This window comes from Chiloscyllium punctatum, chromosome 26 (genome assembly GCF_047496795.1).
Source record: "Chiloscyllium punctatum isolate Juve2018m chromosome 26, sChiPun1.3, whole genome shotgun sequence".
Classification (NCBI taxonomy): Eukaryota; Metazoa; Chordata; class Chondrichthyes; order Orectolobiformes; family Hemiscylliidae; genus Chiloscyllium; species Chiloscyllium punctatum.
In genome coordinates this window covers 57,019,502-57,029,958 of record NC_092764.1, presented here as the reverse complement: position 1 = coordinate 57,029,958, position 10,457 = coordinate 57,019,502, and positions in this window count along the sequence as shown.

Genomic DNA, 10,457 nt, shown 5'->3' with positions numbered 1-10,457 from the left:
CTAAGAATTCACTCCTGATCTAATCAACTCACATTGTTTTCTCTGATCTGATTAAATCCAGTTTAACCTTTTCTTGTTCTGTGAGCTTCCACTGAATCCCACAACTCCTTTTTTATTCTTAATAATTAACTAAGAATCATTACATACACAAAGCAAAAAAATTTGAAAAATTGAACACAAACATACAAAGCAAGAATACATTATTTTTCCTTACGTATGTATAAGATAAACAAAAAAAGTTGTTAACATTCAAATTACCCTTTGCAATGGAAGTACATGTTACCAAAGAGATTGGAACAATTGCAAGTCCCACAGCAGAGTAAGGTTTTTCATGATGGAGGAGTTTATGTGTGTCACAAAGCTGGTTTCTTTTTTCTAAAATCTGTTCCTTTTTTCAAGGATAATATGTCCTTGGTTTTTTTCAGAGGGGTAGTAAATTGCTTTCAGTGCCGAGTAGTCTGGGTTGGTACAGAAATTAAAGGGTATCGAGAGGCCTTTTTGTTTATATGTAAACAGATGAGACTTCAGGCCAAAGTGATCATGTTTTAGAAGTGACTGTATAATGAAAGGGGAGTGGTCAGCTCTCTAGTTGACCAGTTTAGTTCAGTCCAGAACTGGTTGGGAGTTCAACAGTAGCTGTATGGAAACAAACTCTCTCTCTCTCTCTGCCCTTCTAGCTTCAACCTGTAAGCATGTGTTCCATTTGTACTGGTTTTTAAGGGGGTTTGCTTATTGGGACTGTTGGGTATATTCAGAATGGTATAATTAAGTCAAGTTTGGATGGACTGAGTTCTGTAGGGGTACTTTATTTTGTTATTTGTGTTTTATTATGTAATTTTGTGAATAAAGTTTTGTCTGTTTTAAAACCTGGTAGTCAACCTAGCTAACTTACTCCGGGTAATTTTTACTGTACACTTCTGAAACAAATTGCAAAGTTATGATCTGGGCTGCCTGCTTAAAAATATTTTGAGTGGTCTGGCCTAGTCCGTAACACGTGTGATGCGTATATTGCACCTTCATGGCTGTTTGTGCTGTCAGAAGAATTGATACAGGCCTTCCCACTTGGCACCAGCGCTTCTTTGTGTACTTTTTTGATAGAGACCCAGGTGTCAGGGACTATGTGGTATCCACCTTCAGGAGAATCACCTCACACCACTGCAACCTGTTGGGAGGCATAATTAACAGCATTTGTCAGTTCCTGAGTTATTTCACGTTTTCCTGAAGAAGTCTTTTGTCCCAAGTATAACATCTCTTCTTGGGCGATTTATGTTTTTGTAAGGTTTGCCTTATGACCACAGGAGTGTAAATGGTCAAAGAGGACACCTAAATCCTCCCTATGTTGTCATTCAGGCTGGGATGCTATTAGAATATCATCCACGTATTGAATGAGTGTGGATTGATGCCATTGGAGGCAGTTCCCACAAGACATTTTGGAAAGCCATATGGAATGCTGTAGGGCTACTGTGAAAGTTCTGTAGCAAACGCGTTTAGGTATACTGTTGGTGTTAGATGGTAAAAGTAAATCATGGTTATACCTCTGGGGCCAGAGGAACCAACCAAAATCCATTGGCCATGTCTATCACTGAAAAGTATTTGTATTCCAGCGGCATCATCTTCTGAGCCACTATAGGTCTCAGAACTCCCTTCAGGCCATTGAGCACTAGTCGTAATATGGGTTGTACCTGACCCCTTGTGCAGAGGGGCTGTTGCACTACAGAAGTTGGATAGAACTGGACGTTTGGATACAGAGGTAGTGTGGGTGATGTATTTTTGATACATTCCTTATTGGCCTTAATCAGTTCATCTTTAGTGGTTTTCAATTCTACACAAACTGTTTTTAATTGCTCTTTTAGATTGTTGACTTCTCTATCATGATTCGATTTTTTAATTATTTCGTGTCACTATTTAAGCTGTTGCATTACACACAGTGACCAACGCAAGTTTTGAGAAGATTTGTAGCTCAGATTGAGGTTCTGGATGTAGATTTGCCTGCTGAGCTGGAGGATTCATTCCTGGATGTAGTCTGGCAGTCATTTCTGAGATGTCTTTGATGTAGGGGAGAGTCTACAGGAAAACAACAAATAAGGACCAAATATTGAACTCCAGAAACAATCATCCCAACATCCACAAACGAAGGTGCATCAGAACATTATTTCAATGAGCCACCAAACACTGCAGCGCAAAGGAAAATCACCTATACAGTGTATTCAAAAAGAATGGGTACCCAATGAACATAATCCACCAATTTCTCAGCAATAAACCCAAACAAGCAGACAAAACAGGGCCAGAAACCCTAGCCACTCTCCTACATCAAAGACATCTCAGAAATGACTCTCAGACTACTCAGACCTCTTGGCACCATGGTAGCCCACAAACCCACAACACACTAAAACAGCAGCTAATGAACTTGAAAGACCCTATAGAGACAACAAGCAAAGCTTATGTAATTTTCAAAATACTATGCAAGGTCTGTAACAAACACTACATTGGACAAGCAGGCAGAAAACTAGCCACCAGGATACATGAACACCACTGGCCACAAAAAGACATGGCCCTCTCTCACTAGTACCCTTACATATGGTTGAGGAAGGACACCACTTCAACTGGGTCAACACATCCATCCTAGGACAAGCCAAACAAACAAACGCACGAGAATTCCTAGAAGCATTGCATTCCAGTCGGAACTCTATCAACAAACATATCGAGTTAGACCCCATCTACCACCCCCTGAGTAAAATATCAGGAAATGACTTCACCACAATAAATGACATCACCACAGGAAATGACATCACCAACCCAAAGAAACCCAAACATATAAGTAGAAAGCAGGAATTTTCAGCAGTGCTTCACCTGACGCCCACTGAAGATGTTACCTAGTAGGGTGACAAAACGTCTGGAAATGAACCTTCCAGCTCAGTGAGCAAACCTACATCCAGACCACAGCAACCATCCTTTCTTTATCTTTCAGACGGGCTCTTTGTCCCCAAACTCATTTTATATCACGCAGGATCACTGTCCCATGGAGGTTCTATACTTTTGACAGATTTTAGTTATTGCTCAATATATTCTCAATTGCTCAATTGAATCATTGCTCAATATATTCTCTAAGAGTCAGAGACAGACTTCCCTTTCCTGTCCTTTGCTGCCCCAGACATGTGCATTCCTTTAGATTCAAACCGAAATTATTTTGCAGTTTGCATTGCATCAGACAGGGGACATTTTCGGACTGTCACTTCCACCTGAAGACTTTTGAGGAATCCTTACCTCTAAGCACTGATGAGAGTAAAGTGGTCTTCTCCCCCTTTTATCCTCTTGCGATCCTGCCAACTATGCCTGAATTGTTGGGAACTTGTTTTCCTGATAATAGGAATAACCTGTCATGGGAACTATACAATCTTTTCCTTAAGTCTTTATTACAGAAGTGTGGCAGTTACATGGATGGTACAAAACAATTGCAAAGATATGGTAGCTTCATAGACATTGTAAGACAGCTGCTACCTGTCCGATCACGACTCACGTTCTTATACCCTTGTGGTTTCTGTCTTTTTGGGTATAACTGTATTTGTTAATTTCTATAGCGATGGCACTGATCTCTCGGTTAATAGCGGTTGTTCAATTAAGTACTTCACATCACATGACACTAATCTTGCAGTGGCCCCCTGCTGTTCACTTTAAGAGCTTCAACCATTTTAAAAGTCACACATTTCCTCTATAACCAGTTCCCCATTTAGCAATACAAAATTGTTATTCTTGCCCTGTAAGTAACTGCAAAGAACTCACTCCTGATCTAATCAAGTCCCATTATGTTTTCCCCAATCTGATTAAGTCCAATTTAACCTTCTCTTGTTCTGTGAGCTTCTACTGAATCCCACAATGGATTTATTAATAATTTAGACTGTGATGTATAGGGAGCAATTTCAAACTTTGTGGATGATACAAAACTTGGAAGCATTGTAAACTGGTGAGGAAGATGAAGTTCAATGCAGAGAAGTGTGAGGTGATACATTTTTGTACGAAGAACATGGAGATATACTATGAAACAAAAGGAAAGTGAGGACTGCAGATGCTGAAGATCAGAGTTGAGAGTGTGGTGCAGGTCAGGCAGCATCCGAGCAGCAGGAGAATCAACTTTTCAAAATATCGATTCTCCTGCATCTCAAATGCAGCCTGAACAGCTGTGCCTTTCCAGCACCACACTCTCGACTATAAAATAAAGGATACAGTTCTAAAGAGGATACAGGAGCACAGTTAACTCATGTGTTTAAGCTGCAGATTGAGAGAGCAATTAAGAAATATTACAGCATCTCAGTTTACATTAATATTGACAAGAGCAAGAAGGGTCAGCTACACTTGCAACTCCTCGTGCACTGGAGCAGTCTGTGTTTGTCTGCAGCGAGACATGGACAATGTCCAGGATTTGGCTAATAAGGGACAAGTAACATTCATAGTACCACATAATTACCATCTTCAACAAGGGAGAATCTAACTGTCACCTCAAGACATTCAACTACATAGCTATTGTTGAATACTGTGCTAACAACATCTTAGGGGTTACCATTGACCACAATCTGAGCTGGACCAGCCATACAAGAACAAGTTAGAGGCTGGGGATTCTGAGGTGAGTAACTCCTGTCTCCCCAAAGTCTGTCCATTATCTATAAATTACAAGTCATGAGTATGATGGAATATTCTTCACTCTCTTGGATGAATGCAGCTCCAACAACATACAACAGGCTCAACATCATTCAAGACAAAGTTTCCCATTTAACTGGCAACCCATTCTCCATATTCAACACTGAATCTGCACTGCTAATGCACAATGCAGCAGTACCATTTACAAGATACACTGTCGTAACTCAGCAAGGCTCCTTCAACATAAACTTCTCACCCTGTGACCTCTACCATCCAGAAGGACAAAGGCAGCAAATGAAAGGAGCACTTTCCCTCCAAGACACACACCATTCTAACTTGGAACGACATCACTTTCCTTCACTGTTGGTGGGTCAAAGTCCTGGAATTCCCATCCTAACAGCACTGTGGGTATATTTACACACTAAAGTTTGCAGCAGTTCAAGAAGGACTTTTCCAGGCAATAAATGTTGACATAGACAGATACCCACTTGTCGTGATTGATTTAAAAAGAAAAGGCTATATTAAACTTATACAAGACACGGTTTTGCCCTAGCCGATGTATTGTTTCTTGGGAGCTTCACTTTTTGGCAAAGATGTGAAGACATTGGAGAAAATGCAGAAGAGGTTTATGAGAATGGTACCAGGGATGAGGAATTTCAGTTACGATAGATTGAAAAAGTTAGGACTGCTTTCTTGGAAGAACAGAGGGCTGAGAGGAGATTTCATGGAAGTATTCAAAGAGGAGACAGGAGAAATTCTTTCCAATTGTACAAGGATCAGAAACATGAGAGCCCAAATTTAAATAATTAGTAAATGAAGCAAAAGTGATATGAGGAAAATGTTTTCAAGCACCTAGTGGAATGGATTAGAAATTGTGTTGGAGGAAAGTTCAATTGAAAATTCTAAAGGAAATGAACAGCAATTTGAAAGGAATGTTTGCTAGGATACAAGGAGAAAATAAATAAATATAGGAGATGCTTATTTGGAGAGCTGCACACACACTGAGCTGAATGGCATCCTACTATGCTATAGAAATTCTATGATCCCATGAATTTCTCAGCATGAAATTTGGCAGGTTAATGGTTTGCATCTGATCTCATCTAACTAATACATTCAGACGGCTGGAGAAATGCACTTGAGGACAAAGGCAAGGATCATGATATTTAGTCCTGAGAGTAATTATTGTTATCCCCCTGGCTCACACTACTTTATAAGTAGATATTTATAGGCATAACCCTGAATGTGACACAGCCAGAGAGGTGTACAGGAGACATAGCTGATACTAAATCCAACAGAATAAGTGAGATAAAACTATTTTTTTTAATCTATCTGTTCCAGTGACTGGCAGCTGCATAAAATCACTCTGACTGCTACATCTTGACAAGCTTCCAAGATAATTGTTTTATGATATCTTAAACCAATACATTATTTGTTCCACGTTCTTCCCATCCATTAGAGATTTTAAGGCAGCAACAGGAGCTCTTACTTTCCTTTCTCTGACTAATCCCATTTCCACAGATACACAGCAGCTGGATTAAGAAATGTTATTCTTTTCAAGGTTGTTAAGTGAGTAGTTAGCTGATTTGGAAGTACCTGTGTTATCATAGCTGTAATACAATTCAATTATCGGAGCCCTCTTGTGGCACAGTGGTAGTGTCCTACTCCTGAACCAGGCGGCCCAGGTACAAGACCCAGCTGCTCCAAAAAGTGTAATAAAATCTCTGAATACGTTGATTAGAAAAATAGGTTTAAAATCCCCCAATTCAATTACTGTGCAATCCAAACAACCTACTAAATGAATATGAGTAATACCTTAAATTATACATTGTATTCAATCGCCCATAAATAATGGAAGCAACACATATTTATCATGCTGAAGAAATTGTCCTGTTTTGACCCAGCACAGAGTAACGTGCAGACTCTGATGGAGAAAGACCCTTACGCTAGATACCTCAAACTACAGTTCTACACAGATCTGACCTGGTGCAATTTATACATAGAGCCAGAAATGTGATTCTTCACCGATAAGCTACTAGATTGTTTGTCAAATCAGCGTCTAGAGTAATTGAGTGACCTTGGAAACACAAAATGTTTTGAGTTGACTGAAGCTTTTGGATTGCCCATCAAAATACAGCAAAACATAAAAGCCCCTAGTCTTCTGCCAGATAGGGCATGGCTGGGATGATTACATCTGGAGAGAAGATATCCTTTTTGACAATAAATGCTGTACTGAAAACATGCTTGAATCTATGAATGCCCATTATTTGGAAGTGTTGATGTGTATCTCCATGGAAATGTGAATAAACACATCCATAGCTTCCCGTGGCCTGTCAGAGTTTGTTACTGAACATGACAGATCATTCAATGGGGCACTTCTTATAGAATCAGAAGGGGCCCACTGGGCTATATTTTTCTTGTTCATATTTCCTGTGTTATTGCATCCTGCTGAAGAAATTCACCATAAAGAAGTGTATAAATGCTATGTGTTTCCATGGGGATCAGAGTTGTTTATCAGGATTAAGTTAACAGGAACTATGTTTTGCATCTACAAAGGCACTCTACAAATAGCATTCAGCTGCTGTGTGGAACACATTGTGGTCAGGTCAAGCCCCCATTAGAGCCACTTACAACGTAGAAAACACAGAGTACTGGACCTTTGAAAAACAGCTATCCAAGTAATCCCACTTTACTATAGTTTTCCCATAATTCTGCTGGTGATTCCTTAGCTTATAATCTCAGTGAACATATTCATTTTGCTCATTTAACAGTTTTGTTTTCCCCTCTAGTTTTCTTCCCATCTCATTCTTCCTGAGGCAGTGATACATGGATCATGTTTACACAATGCCTACCTTTTTCCTAATACTTGATTTAAATGCCATTCTTAATGTGAGCATCTGGGCAGTGAGTGTCAGGAACTTATTTTAACTATAGAGGGAAATCACCTGAAAAACAAATATTATCCTCAACTAGCACCAAAATGCACTTGCAGCACAGATCACTCCCAATCAGGAATAATTCTATTTTTTTCATTCATCTCCCATTGAAAATCTGATGAGTTTGCTAGCATCAGTGTCAGCTTCTGAAATAATCAATTTTAGAACAACCCATGAAATGTTCCTTATTTCTATAACTTAATCACCCACCTATGTACTACTTATATTTTAGGTAAGTGGAGAATCTGGTCATATGGTTCTACATGAAGCACTGGAGTAAGCATAAACACAGACAACAGTAATACTGTAGATGTAATTATCTGCATTTTTAATAAGATGGCCCATAAGAAACGAATGAATAAGGTCAGAGAATGTTGAGTTAGGGGCAAGTGGCAGAATGGTTGCTAGAACACAAGAACTAGAGATAGACTAGTTCATTAAGCCCCTCAAACCTGCTCCACCATTTCATAACACCATGGCTCATCTGCAGCCTGAAGATCACATTTCTGTTTGTCCTCCATAATCCTTAACTCAAAAATCTAACTCAGCCTTGAAGATATTCAATGATTCAGCCTCCACTGTTCTTTAGGGAAAAGAATTCCACGGACTAACAACCCTCTGAATGAAACATTTTCTCTTCATCTCCATATTAAATGGGAGACCCCTTGTTCTTAAATTGTGCGTCCTAGTTTAAAGTTCCTCCACAAAAGGAAAGATCCTCTCACCATCCGCCCTGCCAAATGCATTCAAGACATGCTCAACGTTTCCAACTTGGAAGGACAGCCCTGAGTGATAACTGAGCACACCCCTGATTGCTCTCTGTGTAGCTCCCTGACTGACTTATTGATAATCCCCAGCTTGGTTGCACAGGGCCTGCAGGACTGACCATTACCCACTCCCTGAAATGCAATGATACAGAACCCCTAACCCTGACATTCAGTGTGTTGGGTATGGAATCGTTAGTCACATACTGCACGTGAGACATTGCTGTATCACAGTACCATCCTGCTATATGTTCACCTCCTTGACTGCTCATTGCTGGAAAACTTGGCAGGGCGCCTGGCTTTGTGTCTGCATTGAAAGGCAAGACAACACAGAAGTACAGAAAGGCTGTAAGTTCTGAACAAGCCAGCAATGCACAAAAAGGAAGGGTAAAGTAGACATCCTGTGAGTAATCAAGTAGGTGCAAAGTGCTCATAGAGCAAGATCTGAGCCCCTAGATGCACCGAGATGCTCAAGTCTAATGCCTATCCCTGAACACAAAGAGACCAGGCAGAAGCATTGCAATGTAAAGTGTCAGTGAACTCCAAAATGCAACATTATATGTGAGTCCAAGATGTGCCATGAACGTTTGAAGAAATTGTTGCTTGCCCGATGCCAACCTGCATGGGCAAAGAATGCAGGTTATTGCTGCCCTTTAATCATGCCCTGAGATATTGGAAACGCTGGTCAAGATGCAGGTCTGCAAAAGATGTCAGCAAGCTATATGTACTCACTCAGATTTTTTTGTCAGGAATTGCTATTGTATAAATTCTCTCCATTGCCTGGAAAATTAGCAACTCGTGTGTAAGTGAAGTGAGATTACGTAATAATGAGATGGCAAGCATACAAATAGGCCTTTCACTATTCACCTGCAAGGTTCTTATCTTTCTTATCTTGTGGGCACGGTGGCACAGTGGTTAGCACTGCTGCCTCACAGCGCCAGAGACCTGGGTTCAATTCCCTGCCTCAGGCAACTGTCTGTGTGGAGTTTGCACATTTCTCCCCGTGTCTGCATGGGTTTCCTCCCACAGTCCAAAAATGTGCAGGTTAGGTGAATTGGCCATACTAAATTGCCCATAGTGTTAGGTGAAGGGGTATGGGTCTGGGTGGGTTGCTCTTCGGAAGGCCGGTGTGGATTTGGGCCAAAGGGCCTGTTTCCACACTGTAAGTAATCTAATCAAAAATTTCACAACAGCCCCACCATTACCCACAGTGTTCAGAGTCTGGGAAACTTCACCCCTGGGTCTTTGCTTGACATTGTCACCAAGCAGAGAACCCAGGTGAAGCTGGAGAGCTTATAGCAATGTATATCGTGTTGTTAATATACATCATGTCACCTATCTCAACAAGAAGCCAGTCTTTATGGCATATGTTCCAAGGGCTTATATGTCAGGAACACACAGACCATATCATATTAGCAGTGTTGGTTTACCCAGAAACCACAGCGATGATAGTAGATTTAGTCAGGAAAGGTGGGAGATGACTCAACTGGAGCTTAAACACTGGCATGGACTGGTTTGACCAAATGACTTATTGCTTTATTTCATATGTCATTCTATGTACATCACTGATATGGAGTGCAAAATATAAATCGTTATTTTACTAAAAATCAGTTGAATGTCAATTTCATGCAGTTTCAGGGAGGTGAAGTGACTCCACAGATGCCGGTATCCTATCACCAAGTTACCCTGTATTTATGTGTGCATAGTACTTGACACTGGTCCAGCTTCTTCAGAACCAGTTCTCAGAGTGACTAGAACCTTTAACACTCCTGTTTATTTTTTCTTCTTTTTTTTATTTTATTTTTTTTTCTTTTTCTTTCTTTTTTTTAAACCCCCACACTACCGCCTAACTGCGGTAGTGCTTATTTTTCCCCAGCACCCATGGTGTGTGTGTGTGTGTAGATGTGAGACACAGTGAAAGACACAAGGTGCACGAATCTTTATTCAAATTTCCACCACCACCTTCAAACCACAGGGCAATGCTGTGTGATCAAAACAGTGACGGGGAAGGTAGGCACTAAATCAAAATAGAGTTGGAACACTCCTGTTTATATCTGTCAGCCAGGGCTCCCTGATTAGACCAGGTTAACAGCCCCAAACAGGGAACTCATATTCCAAAAGGTCCAAG